The sequence below is a fragment of the Notolepis coatsorum genome, assembly GCF_963971535.1.
Source record: "Notolepis coatsorum genome assembly, chromosome: 14".
Taxonomy (NCBI): Eukaryota; Metazoa; Chordata; class Actinopteri; order Aulopiformes; family Paralepididae; genus Notolepis; species Notolepis coatsorum.
The window spans coordinates 77,902,637-77,917,279 of NC_140178.1; the positions used below are offsets into that span (position 1 = coordinate 77,902,637).

Below are 14,643 nucleotides of genomic sequence, written 5' to 3' on the forward strand. Positions count from 1 at the left end.
CTGACTCACTAATACATTTAAGACTATATATAATAAAAAAAATCTTGGGTGCCTAAGACTTTTGCACAGTACTGTGTTTTCTATCCACTTTAGCCAAACACACACACACACACACACATATATATATATATATATATATATATATATATATATATATATATATATATATATATATATATATATATATATATACACACTACTGTGAGAAAATAATAATCACACACAAAGGGATAATGGCTTATAGCAGACTTAATGATTTTAGAATATTTCAGATAATGAAATTAAATGTTTATATCATCAACTATCCAGTTAGTATTTATACTGTTACCTTTGGCTACTTTAAATCATTGAACGTAGAGAGAGAGAGCGAGAGAGCCAGCGCCCCCGGGTTTTTTGTTTTAGGTTTGCATTTTGAGCGTATAAGCTGCCGTAGGCGATGATGTCACACTCGAACGTCAACACATGGAACAGTTGAACACACGGAGATGGAAACTGGATGCCCGATATAATGAAACGAATAACCAATAAATATGAAGTTATCTTTGAACCTCTGTTGTCAAGCCTCGTCAATATAACCCACCCCCTTTCCTCACGAATGGAACTGGTGTCGTCTGTCATGGAGTCCGCTTTGAGCGTTTCCAGGGTTAGCGACTAACGCTAGTTAGCTTAGCTTAGTTATGGGATAACTTGGTTAGCAGCTAACATTAGCCCATTGCTTGCGTCAATTAAATTGCATGTCATTGAAGGTCCGCGCTGGTCTGTGTTTATAATGAAATGAGAGGTAAGCTCTGAAAGCAAGTCTCATCTCAGCCGCGACGTGACAACATACTCGATTTGATTTGATTTGATTTACTTTTATTAGACATTTAAAAAATTACAAGATTCCAGAAAAACGCCAAGGATGCTACACAAAAAAGTCAAGACTTATTTCCATTGTGGTCCTTGGTCTCAGACAGACAAAACATGACCATAAATAACAATTTGACAAACTACATAGACATGACAATTTTAACACTTTGGCTGCCGGAGGTTAAATTCATGATATACCATCTGTTGCCAGCTCTATTTGTCTATGGATAAGTTCCCCTTCTTTGCAGGGCTATAACCTTTCAAATCCTATTGCTAGATTGCCATTATTAGGGCCCATTCAAAGTCCTATATGTATTGTTCATTGTGTAGCAACGTTAAACTTTTTCATTCACATATTCATAGTAAAATATGGTCTAATGTATAAGTATGTTTTCATCTCTTTCTGCAGCTTTCTCCAGAACGTGATCTATAGCCCCAAATGCATTATATTGATGATGAAATACAGTTTGATGGCAATCGGCGCGATATAAAAAAATTCAATTGGACGTACTTCTAGAAGTTTCTACGTATCATCTGATGTTGACCGGATGGGCGGGGGATCGTTTATAATTCCGTGGGCAGCGTTATATCATTCATCTAGTGTGGGTCATATGTTCATCAGAGCAGTTTATATCGAACACGTTCAAAAATAACGCTGAATCTTACCGTATCTTCCTCGCGCCGTTGGACGATCAGCGTGGTGTAGACCGTTTTCGATTATGGGATGTTTATCCAGATGAACCATTTTCAGGTTGTACTGTATAATGGTATATACGTCCAAATCATGTTGTTTATCGAGTTATTGGCAACGGATCGCTGTGTGTTGTGACGAGCTCGAGTCCCGGGACATGTACCGAGTGCCCGGAAGTGGTGTGGGTGAATAGCACATCGTCCAAGTGGCTTCCTGTTGGGCGATTGCGCCGATCGGCCACCAGATGGCGCTCTTGAACCGCTGGAGGGTTCAGTGGGGCTTTTTGGTGGGTCTCAGGCCAGCGGATGGGAAATATGAATCCGATCACAGATTTTTTAAATATTGATATCAAAGACGAGTTACGGCGTCTTCGGCACCTTGAGCATGGCGGGGAAGGACGCCTAAAAACGTCTTCTGGCAGTTAAAGTGTTAAATGCAGTACAAACGTAGCCACAGGCAACAATGTATCGGACACCATTTTCATGCATTTTAAAATCTAGTTTTTGACATTGTCGAGGAGCCATGATTTAACTTTTTTTTTTAATTGTGCCGGCTACTGATGCATTTTAGCTGTGAAGGTAGCAAATTCCAATTTGTGGCTCCCCAGAATTTAAAAGATGTTCACGATATAGTAATTTACTACATCTCAGTATACTTGATATATCGCCCAGCCCTAACGTGAATAACTTTTTTTTACGTGCAGAATTGTATTCAAAACTCCCAAGTTCACCCCTTCCCAAAATATAATTTGCGCAAAGGGCCGGGTGTTCGTTCAACCCACACACAACATGAGAGATTACCTGTAACGCACGCACACACACCCACACACCCTCTCTCTCAGTGAGTTGAGAAGGGGCTGTCTCTCGGAGATCAAATGAATGATATGAAACAGGACCTGCATGACGCTTTTTTCTCTATTCAATAACGTTGTACCCTGAGGGATGATTTACAATAAAGTGCTAAAACAAAGTAGGCTACTTACATTCTTGACGCTAAAACTCCCAAAATAGCTTAGCATAAAAAAGAAGGTAGGTCAGCTGTAGTTTACATAGCTTGCATAAAACTGTCTCGAGGTTCTAAGTAAAGTATTTCCAACCGGGGCTTGCGATTGCTCAGAGTGCAAATCACTGTCTTCGTTGTTGTTAATGTTGTTGTTCATTAAGTAGCACGTTGTTCAGCTCAATGACGTTGCGTGTCTCCTATCCGTCATGCAGCGCATATAGGAATTTTTTTTAACAAGTTGATTATTAATTTCAATATAGAATATATTGTCTTGTTTTTTTTTTTTTTTTTTTTTTTTTGGGAGGGGGGAGGGTATATATTTTTTTATTTGTCGCTGTGATGTCTTGATTTTGTCTGTCCTGTCTGCTTTGTTTGTATCTGTTAAAACACTGAATACAAATAATATCAAGAATATAGAATATTCGTTGACAGCCCTACAAGTACAATTAGTTACTGCCCACTACATCACCCCTGAGTGGAACATGGAAAGCCAAACTTTCCCCCACTGTACCGAAAACCCGTACCGAACCGTGACTTCAAAACCGAGGTACGTACCGAAACGTGGTTTTTGTGTACCGTTACACCCCTACTGTTCTAATACCCCAGTTTACATACGAATATTTGCATGGAAACGGAACTTAAACTGCTGCCAAAGGCGAGTACTTCTGTACCCCGAATTCTATCATGATATCAGTGTGGGACCTTTACATGCCCATCAATCTTCTGATATTATTCAGGACACTCAAGGATCTAGACAGGATAGTTCATATCCCAACTATAAGAAACATGAATATGATGACTGTGATATCAGCTGGTGATACTGTGTCATGTGAACACCTTGTTCCCCTTTACTGCTGGGTCCTGTGGTCCTGTGTGGCCTCTGCTCCCATGACAATGGACCATATTCACACGGCGGTCATTTTGCTCTCATGTTACACTCGGGTTGCGATCTCTATCCCCCCTGTTCCCACCTTGAATGTGGTCAATGCTTGCAATTCCTTTCACTCGTGTACATTGGTAATGGGGATATGTACAAGTATAACACCTTATCCCAGGCATCCAGGTCCTTAACCAGGATATTAGTTGGTATTCAGAATATGAATGTCCATGTCAATTCGGGGTGTAACAGTACGTGTATTTGCACTGAGCCGCTCCGTAAAGGACTTTCAGTTCGGTGGCCGTTGTGAACCGAGTTAATAGTCTAGCTTTGTCTTCCCCTCTTCTCCTCCCGTTTCACCCTCTCTCCTCGGTCAGTCCTGCGTGGCCAAAAGGTCCTGCGTTGACCAAAAAAGCTGAAAATGCTATAAATAAAATCTTAAAATAAAAATTTTACAAAATTCGGAATCAAGAAATACATTTTTTTTATTGTAACTAATTGTCGGAAATTGGTTTTAAGTAGGGATGCTCGATATTGGCTTTTTTACCGATACCGATATACCGATATTGTCCAACTCTTAATTTCCGATACCGATATCAACCGATACCGATATATGCAGGGTCCCGTCCCCCCCCAAAAACTGAATAATTTCAGGTAATTAACATTACATATCTCTTGTTGTGGAATTAACACAACATTATACTACATAATAAATAAAATCAGAATGAGTTCTTACTTGCTTGCCTGGGTAAATAAAGGTTATAGAAATGTAAAAAAAAAAAATTGAAAACCGATACAGATATTTTTCCATATCACATTTTAATGCCAATATCGGCCGATAATATCGGTAGGCCGATAATATTGGACATCCCTAGTTTTAAGCCATAAATATTGGATCAGACTTTTTTTTTCTATAAAAAACAGCATTTAAAAGTGAATTGTATCCTTTTAAATGCCCTTTTAAAATGAAAAATAGTGCTTAGGAAAGTACTTGAATGTCCTTGAATTTCATTTTGCAATGTCTGTGAACCCTGACTCACCTAGTGATAGACAACACAGTACACTCACCTAACGATAGACAACACAGTACACTCACCTAACGATAGACAACATAGTACACTCACTCACCTAACGATAGACAACACAGTACACTCACTCACCTAACGATAGACAACACAGTACACTCACCTAGCGATAAGCAACAGAGTACACTCACCTAGCGATAGACAACACAGTACACTCACCTAGCGATAGACAACACAGTACACTCACCTAGCGATAGACAACACAGTACACTCACCTAGCGATAGACAACACAGTACACTCACCTAGCGATAGACAACACAGTACACTCACCTAACGATAGACAACACAGTACACTCACCTAACAATAGACAACACAGTACACTCACCTAACGATAGACAACACAGTACACTCACCTAACGATAGACACCACAGTACACTCACCTAGCGATAGACAACACAGTACACTCACCTAACGATAGACAACACAGTACACTCACCTAACGATAGACAACACAGTACACTCACCTAACGATAGACAACACAGTACACTCACCTAGCGATAGACAACACAGTACACTCACCTAACGATAGACAACACAGTACACTCACCTAACGATAGGCGACACAGTACACTCACCTAACTATAGGCGACACAGTACACTCACCTAACTATAGGCGAGACAGTACACTCACATGTAGGTACAATACGTGCGTTTGTTGATGTTGAGGCTGTGTGTGTGGAGCATAGAATTGGATAGAAGGTGCAGAGTTGGACATACGTGGGGAGGGGCGAAAACGAGGAAGCTCGTCCTTTCCTGATTTAAATATTGCAAGTAGGGAGGCGCTTTGCCGGAAAATTAGATCAGCCTTCATCAAGTCCATTTGCCTGTGGTCTTTGAACAACACATGCACTTCCTCAGTAGATCTGTAAGCAAGAAAATATCCGCTGCAGTTGATGAAACCACGGATTACCTGGATTACCTCACCGTGCTCAACATTGTGACAGAGACACAGACTGTGATGGTGATGGTTTGATTCCTGACTGACGACTAGCAGCTTCGTCTGTTCGCATGCTGGCGCTTGCAAATAGTTATGACATGGGGATACACTAACCTCATAGGAGCAGTCCTCTACATAATAATTATGTAATAGAAATAGGTAAAAATACAGTAAATTAGGATCCCCAAAAATGTGGGAAAAGAGTTCATAGGGCCCTACAACTGTGAGTCCAGTATTTCTTCTCCCCCCCCCCCCACGGTACCAGAAACGTACCGAACCATAACTTCCAAACCGAGGTATGTACTGAACCGTTCTTCGTGTGTACCGCTACACCCCTAATGTAAACGCACTTGGTAATTCCCTCAATTGCCCAATGCCCAGCAGCACACGGCTAGCGCTTCCCCGCTCACTTCCCAGTCAAGTTGCCTGTGACCACTCCAGCTCGGAGCGCTCCCTGTGCTGCTTGTATTAGCCGCGGCGTGTTGTTGGTGTTGGCATTCTCATCAGGCCGTAGCCATGTGCCTGTTCCCCCTGGGGTTAGCCCAGCTCCACTCTGCCTGCTCTGGCACAGTGAGCACAGAGGCACTCTAGTGTACCTGCCTGTGGAGCACTGCCTCTGAGGTTCTGTCTGTGTCTGTCTGAAGTGCTGTCTGTCTGTCGGTCGGTCTGTCTGTCTGTCTGAGGTTCTGTCTGTCTGTCTGTCTGTCTGTCTGTCTGTCTGTCTGTCTGTCTGTCTGTCTGTCTGTCTGTGTTTGTTTTTACCCTGCCTCTACCTGGCTGGGCTTACAAACAGAAAGAGAGAGCGAGAGGATGATATGGCCGCCTGAGCAGAGGGGCGGAGAGTAAACACAGCTGGCTCTTGGTGTGTGTGTGTGTGTGTGTGTATGCGCGCGTGTGTGTGCGCGTGCACGCATTTGTTCAGCCCATCTGTTTAGCTCTGCTGTAGTGAAACTCGCCTGGCTACAACAAGCCCATCTCTTATGTCTTCAAGTGGCTCAGAGCCGAGGGGATAATATCCAAGGCTATCAAAACGTCTGTAATGTGATAATGAAATGTCAGTTTAGTCCACTTGGCGTTTGTGCACGATCTGGGAAGGGAATTGCAGATTTATTTTTGGCCTGTCTCTGCATCGGCCAAGAACCTCTGATGTTGTTTAGTGAAGCTTCCATCTTCACGGAGATAAGATATTTGTCCTTTCTTCTTCTTCTTCTTCTTCTTCTTCTTCTTCTTCTTCTTCTTCTTCTTCTTCTTCTTCTTCTTCTTCTTCTTCTTCTTCTTCTTCTTCTTCTTCTTCTTCTTCTTCTTCTTCTTCTTCTTCTTCTTCTTCTTCTTCTTCTTCTTCTTCTTCTTCTTCTTCTTCTTCTTCTTCTTCTTCTTCTTGGCTGTGGTTCCCATGTCATGTCGGGATCTGCTGACCAGAGCTATTTCCTGGGAGGAGCGATATGGAGCTTGCTGGCAGGTCGCCGGAGTGGGCCTGACCTGGCACAGATAGAGAGGGAAGGATGGAGAGAGAGAGAGAAGAGAAGAGAGACACGAGGAGGAGCGAGAGAGAGAGTGCGTGGGTGGCAGAGGTCCAGTTCTGTGGGCTGAAGTGACTCACGGCTTACGGTAAATGTTGCTGCTTCTCCCCGCCCCTCTCTGGCAGGGCCCGCTCTGCTCCCTGTGTCTCTGGCCTGATTGGCTACAGGAGGACAGACCGACAGACAGACTCGTCATACCACAAGAGCTCTAGTTGTGTGTGTGCATCCATGTTTCATCGGAGAGCACTCAGGCCTCCATACTCTTCCGTGGGTTTCTGCTAAGCTCCAAATCCAAGATGGCCGCTCGAGGAAGTGTGTTGTGAGGAACCTTGAGACAATCTCTTCAAAATCTTGCTAATCCTCTCTGTTCTATCGACCAAAACCTCACCAGAGGTTTTTAGGTGTTTATTTTTAAATAGATCAAGTTGAATCTGTGAAATCTAGATTGAGACCAGACTCAGCTTTAACCAAACCAAGCCCAGCAGTGGTCCTGCTTCCACCAGGCCAGACCCAGGCTGCAGCAGTGGTCCTATACATCCACCAGGCCAGGCCCATGCCTCAGTAGAGGCCCTACTTCCACCAAGCCCAGGCCTCAGCAGAGGATCTAATTCCACCAGGCGAGGCACAGGCTTCAGCAGAGGCCCTACTTCCACCAGGACCAGGTTTCAGCAGAGGCCCTACTTCCACCAGGACCAGGCTTCAGCAGAGGCCCTACTTCCACCAGGACCAGGTTTCAGCAGAGGCCCTACTTCCACCAGGACCAGGCTTCAGCAGAGGCCCTACTTCCACCAGGACCAGGCTTCAGCAGAGGCCCAGCTACCACCATCAGGCCAGGCCGCGTGAATATTAAAGGCAACCAACTTGTGTTCAGCTTTTCGTTCAGCGTTTCTCTGATTGGCCACACGGCCAATCAATCAATCCACTAGCACACGCCCTTGCGGCAAGAGAGACGCGGCAGGAGAGCTGGTCGAACCAGCGGTGTTCTGTTGTGTGACTGTACTACAGCGGTGTTCTGTTGTGTGACTGTACTAAACTCTTCCACCACATGACCGACATTTGACATACAGTACACCTCCTATCTATGTTGGGATTATGTTTGGTCATGACAAAACAATAAAAATCGCTACTGTTAGTAATGCTGCCACCACCCACTTCAATGACAGAGCTCTCATATTTGCGAATGCATAAACTATATCTTAAATTATGGCGATGTGTCTAATATGGCTGTCGCGAAGTCATTGATAAGCGACAGCCATATTAGACACATAGCCATAATTTAAGATATAGTTTATGCATTCGCAAAATATGAGAGCGCGCCGCTGTCATTGAAGGGCTTCCTACAACAGAGCACCGCCGCTGCTGCTGCTGAAGCTGTATCAAGCCGGCGGCGGCGCACGAAAGCCGGGGATAAACCACCGCGTCGCCCCGCTGGCGCTTCAGGCTCAGCAGCCTCCACGGGCGAAATAACATATAACGTTACAGTTATATAGTTATGGCTGTCGCGAAGTCATGCCTCTCCCTCTGACAATATCATAATGATGTGTTTTCTATATTATATCCACAATCATTCATCTAAAAAATGGTATGGGCTTTGATTAAACATGTAACCTACACCTACTGTAACTTACTGTACCTCTGCTTCCTACAGCACAGCAGGTAATGGCGTTAATCAATGGAACGCGAAACATAATAACGTTACGCTTTCTAGTTCAGCGCATTTCATAACTGTATGGGCTTTGTTTATACACGAGTGAATCTGGTAGTTGGTTGTTAAAAACGCGAAACATAATAACGTTACGCTTTCTAGTTCAGCGCATTTCATAACTGTATGGGCTTTGTTTATACACGAGTGAATCTGGTAGTTGGTTGTTAACGCGAAACATAATAACGTTACGCTTTCTAGTTCAGCGCATTTCATAACTGTATGGGCTTTGTTTATACACGAGTGAATCTGGTAGTTGGTTGTTAAAAACGCGAAACATAATAACGTTACGCTTTCTAGTTCAGCGCAGTTCATAACTGTATGGGCTTTGTTTATACACAAGTGAAACAGCAGCCCAACACAAGTGCGTTGGAACAGCAGCCCATGGTACACAAGTTGGTTGCCCGCGCTGCCGCTCGCTTGCGCTCCTTGGATTTCATTTGGGACGTGGGACGACTGCGCGTGGGGGCGCGGCCAATCAGAGAAAAGCCGAACACAAGTTGGTTGCCTTTAATATTCACGCGGCCAGGCCCAGGCTTCACCATAAGACCAGGCCCTGGCCTCACCAGCCCAGCTACCACCATCAGGCCAGGCCCAGGCTTCACCATCAAGCCAGGCCTAGGCTCCACCAGCACAGCTACCACCACCAGGCCAGGCCCAGGCTGTACCATCAGGCCAGGCCCAGGTGTCACCATCAGGCCAGTTGTAACTGTTTAACTGTCTAGAGGGGCATTGACAATCTGATAAAATGCCACCTAAGAAAAATGAAGAAGACCTTATTTCTCTCTCAGTTGTTCGTGAGCTTTTGGACCAACAAAAGTCCTACTATAAAGATCTTATCACGCAACAAGAGAATAGTTTCAAGGGCTTTGTGCAAATGATCAATGACTCAACCAATAAGCGTATTGATGATCTGTCTAGATAAATGCAGGAGGTTAAAAGGAGCCTTGAATACTCTTGAGAGAAGTGGATGAATTGAAGGTCACTCTTAATTCTGAGACCACTGGTGCTATTAAACACCTTCAATCCAACTCTGAGGCTCTTCAAGCTGAAAACAAACGCTGGCTGGACAAAGTTGAGTATCTAGAAAACCAGTCTAGGAGAAACAACATTGTCATTGACGGCATCCCAGAATCACCTGACGAAAATTGGTCGGACTCTGAAAAGAAATTCAGAGAAATCTTAAGTGAAAAAATGAAAATGTATCAAAAGCATATAGAAATAGAATGAGCACACTGTATTGGAAGGCCATCGGCTGATGGTGATGGCAAGAGGCCACGATCTATATTAGTGAAGTTATTCAGGTATAAAGATAGACAGGAAATTCTCTCAAAAGCTACCAATCTAAAAGGCACCAACATTTATATGAATGAAGACTTCTCGGATGCTGTGCGCCAAAAACGTAAAGAACTGCTACCTCAGATGAGAGCAGCAAGAGCAAGGGGAGAATGGGCCTATCTGAAATATGATATACTCATTGTGCAACCCAGGAGAGAACAGCAAAACAGCTCTAATAAGTAGAAGTAATAAACTGTCGCCCAAGGCGTTACTTGCTCATTTGAATGTGTGTACCACAGTCTGAGGAACACGGTTTTCCAGTTTTTATCTTATTTTATTTTTATTTCTTATTTGATCTTGTTCATTTAATTAAACTAAATCATGACAATGTCACTTAAAATCATAGCTGTCAACACTCACGGTTTTACCGGGATTCTCCTGTTTTTCGACCCTCTGCACGGCCTCTTCACGGCTCACGGATTGGTACGTATTTTGTACTTATTATTATTATTATTTTTTTTTACAAAATGGGTGCAATTCTCCTCCGTGACGACAGGTGGCAGCAGTGTAGATTAGACAGTTATCACAGGAAGTCAGACCGTTGCGACCAGAAGAAGACAGCGACGCGACCGGATAAAGCTCAGAGCTCAGGGGATTGAGTAGACTGACGCACCGAGGCGGCCGCGGACCGAGCGTGTCAAATCAACTTAGCCAGTGTCTCTTGATTGCCCACTCTGTGGCTTTTGTCTCTGGAACAAAAGGTTTGCAAATATTCTGTGGATAAAACAATACAAATGCAGGAATGTGTAAATGTGTTGGTTGGTGAACACTAACAGCCGTTTGCGCCTCTGCGCCTCCACTGTCCCCTCCTCCCATTCCTCCACTGACGCCCAATTTCCTGAATGCGATTTATACATATAAATAAATTGATCCGTTTTAAAAGTTGTCGTGAATTGTCATGGTATGACAAATACAGTTACTGGTAACTCGCAGGCATTGCAGAGATATTGAGGAAAAACACAAAATCGCATTGGCTTTTTGAAAAGAGCTACAGGTCGTCTCTATATATCTCAATCACCTACTCGAGATATAAAACCTGTGGCCGCTCGATATCCCCCGGCGAGGTGCTAAACTCGCCAAGTTCTCGAGTCAATTACTATTTCTGTCTAGATTACTTCAAGTCACTGGTCTAGTTATATCCAGTTGATATGAAATGTAATCATGAAGAGTTGTTAATCTCTTCTTGTTTGTAATAAACCGAATGTATTGTCTAGGAGAACTCTTATATGCCTATAATAAACATATTTTGTTATTATCATCATCATCATCATCATTATTATCATCATTTTACGAAAGGGCCTGTAATGCTGCTTCTCTGAAAACCTGATGATATTACGTCACCGTCACCACCATCACCGTCCTCATTTGTGAGGAATGGTCTGTAATACTGCTCATTTGAAAGCTTGATGATCTTACGTCACCGTCACCACCATCACCGTCCTCATTTGTGAGGAATGGTCTGTAATACTGCTCATGTGAAAGCTTGATGATCTTACGTCACCGTCACCACCATCACCGTCCTCATTTGTGAGGAATGGTCTGTAATACTGCTCATTTGAAAGCTTGATGATATTACTTCACCGTTTAATAAGTTTTACTACTGCCAATAGTGTAATATTAGCGTACTAACAATCATTTGCAAGTCCCATAACCCCTTATCAGTTTGACAGGCCCATCAATCCATGGTACCGATCGTCCGGCCCTGCAGTGGCTTAGACTTTCAGTTTCCCACAAATCTGATGGGACCCGTCCAACACAGTGGCTACCGGCGCTCGCAAACAACAAACAGTGAAACCAAGCATTACTACCGTCAATAGTATATATATATATAATCTATAACTTTAGCTGAAAAGCATTAACCAGCAATTGATTCAATCTGTATTTCAGGACATAGTCACCTCAGAGGAAATCAGGGCGCGGCCAGCATCGTGGCCCATTGCGGCAGAAAGCAGTCCACGAACTCAATAGATATTATAAAGAAGTATTTTTAATTAGAAAAGGCAAGTTACAAAGGAGACTTCATTGGAAATATCCAACTCAGTTAAAAGAATTATAAAACAAAAACATCTCATCTGACACGGCTTGTGCCTGCTTGGAAAATCTTTAAAATCTCTCAAAAGCTCAAAATCTGTCTGTGATCTGGCAAGTTGGCCTTTATAAAGGGCCCTAGATCTCTTCGCTTATTGGTCCAAATACAGTGATGTCATAGCTATGTCATTCCACTAGCCAATCAACGTATAACACATGATGAATTCTCCTCCCTCTGTATTCGTCACAGTAACTGGAGGAGCAACAGATTACCTTGTGTTGGAAAATCCCTATCTGTTTCTAGCAGGCTACCAGAGGCCCCACGGTCGTCTCACATTCCCCAGTGGCCAAGCAGTATTGACATGGTGGAAGCAATTCACACTTTCTGCACGAGAATATAGTACATGGTCCTTTTTTAGCATGATTAGCCTAACACATACATATACAGATATATACAGGTACAATAGGTTATAGGTACAATACAGTACTCAGTGTACTATAGTACATTAGTTTACATTACAGTACACATTACAGTTTACTCTCCTCTCCTCCTTCCTCTTCTGCGGCCTCTCCTGCTGCCTCTCAGGGTCACATTCTTTAGGGTTAACTCCCTACTGCAGGCTTGCTCTCACAGACACCTCTATGCAGACCAGGCAATTCTTTCTTAAGCAGAAGAGGTTAGGTTCACACAACAATCATTTCACTGTCTTCCAACCAGAGTTTAGTTTTAAAGTCTATAAAGAATATACTGGTTATAAAGGAACAAACAGGATGTCAATTTCCAAAAGGGTCACTGTTGTTCTGTGGCACTTCACACTTTTTTTTCTATCATTTTTCTCTGTAGAATGAATGAAAACTTTATTTAACAGATTGCAGAATGGGTACAATACAGTACGGCTCAATACAGACATACTACACAGACATAATAGACACACACACTGTTCCAAAAATGATATTCCCATTTCCCACTGCTAAATTAATGACCATAGGTATTTTTTATAGCTTTTTCAGGAACATGGCATGTCTTTTTTTATCATGCATATCCTGTTACCTATATTTTTTTGCATTTTGCACAATCAATGCGGGCGTGACCACCTGCATTTCACTGTATGTGACAAATAAACCTCTTGATTCTTCTTGAGTTGTCGTATTAATATGTAGCCTACAGTGATGAAGGTATAAAGACACTGGTAATACATTGATTGATTGCTAACTTTAACAGATGGGTACAATACAGTATTGTGCAATACACAATTGTTAAGGGGATGCAGACCAGAGAAGGACTTCTTCCCCCATTTTCAATTCATCATAACATTTATGTATGAATTGTAAGATTTCAATAAATATGAACATGTTAATGCTACTACTACATAAACTGAATTTATACTGAATTTGTCTTACACTTAATGCAGGGATGTTCACAGCATTTCACTTACAACCAGGTATCTGATTAATTTAATATAGCAACTAGTTCACCCAGTCCTTGTTGGACTGATAACTTTAAGTGGTTGCCTAGTGGAGATTTAGGATTCACTGACTGTAGACTGTAAGAAAAAAAGCTGCAAGAAAACTAAATGTCTGGCATCTATGGTTTCCAAATACTGTCAAATTACAGTAAAATCAAATGCATTTACAGATTACAACCTTTATTTAATGGTTAATATTTTGATAAAAGGTAATTTACTGTATTTTTATAGCATTTACACTCTACACAGTAGGAAAACAAAATAATATCGGTTTTGACCAGCAGCGACGAGGCAGCTCCATTGGGAGGGGGCGGGGCCGGGTGGGAGGGGGCGGGCTGAGGGGGTGGCTAAAACCTGCACGTTTTTTCAAATCGAAATGTTGACCGCTATGCTTAAAATACACAAAAAAGGTCTAAGACTTGCTCATTTGAATATTTGTAGCTTGAAGAATAAGGTGCATGAGCTGAGCTCTATAATGCTAGATAACAGCTTACACATAATGGCTATTTCAGAGACACACCTTCCTAGATGAAATAATAGAGGATACACCACTGAATATACAAGGATATAATATTTTTAGATTAGATAGAGACAAATATGGAGGGGGCATTGCTCTCTATGTTCAAAATCATATCCCGGTCAAAGTAAGAAAGGACTTAAGTATTACAGGGGTGGAGGCCTTATGGCTACAAGTTCACATGCCTTATTTGAAACCATTGCTGATATGCTGTTGCTATAGGCCACCAGGCTCTAGCATTGTATACTTAGACAATATATGTACAATGCTGCAGAATGTAACCGACAGAGATAATGAAATCTGTATATTAGGAGATATGAATATTGATTGGTTTTCCAGAAGTTGTACACTGAAGAAGAAACTGAATGATGCAGCCGCTGTATGTAATTTGTTTCAAATTATTGATGTACCAACAAGAATTAATAATAGTGCAGGATCAGTCTCATCGACCTGTATAGACCATTGTTTTACGAATGCCAGGGAAAAATGTTCAAAAGTTGTATCTGAGCCTGTGGGCTTCAGTGACCACAACATTATTGCGTTAACCTTAAAGATGAAGGTTCCTAAGGTAGGACCAAAAATTATTTATAAAAGAATATATAAGACATTTTCTGAGGATGAGTTTAT

The 14,643-nt window shown here is 42.4% G+C and overlaps 1 protein-coding gene across 1 annotated transcript in view; it reads left to right on the forward strand.

Moving 5' to 3' along the window:
* The window catches only part of tnrc6c1 (trinucleotide repeat containing adaptor 6C1), a 232,364-nt gene that overhangs the window by 110,823 nt on the left and 106,898 nt on the right, over positions 1-14,643 (forward strand). The window lies entirely within an intron of this gene.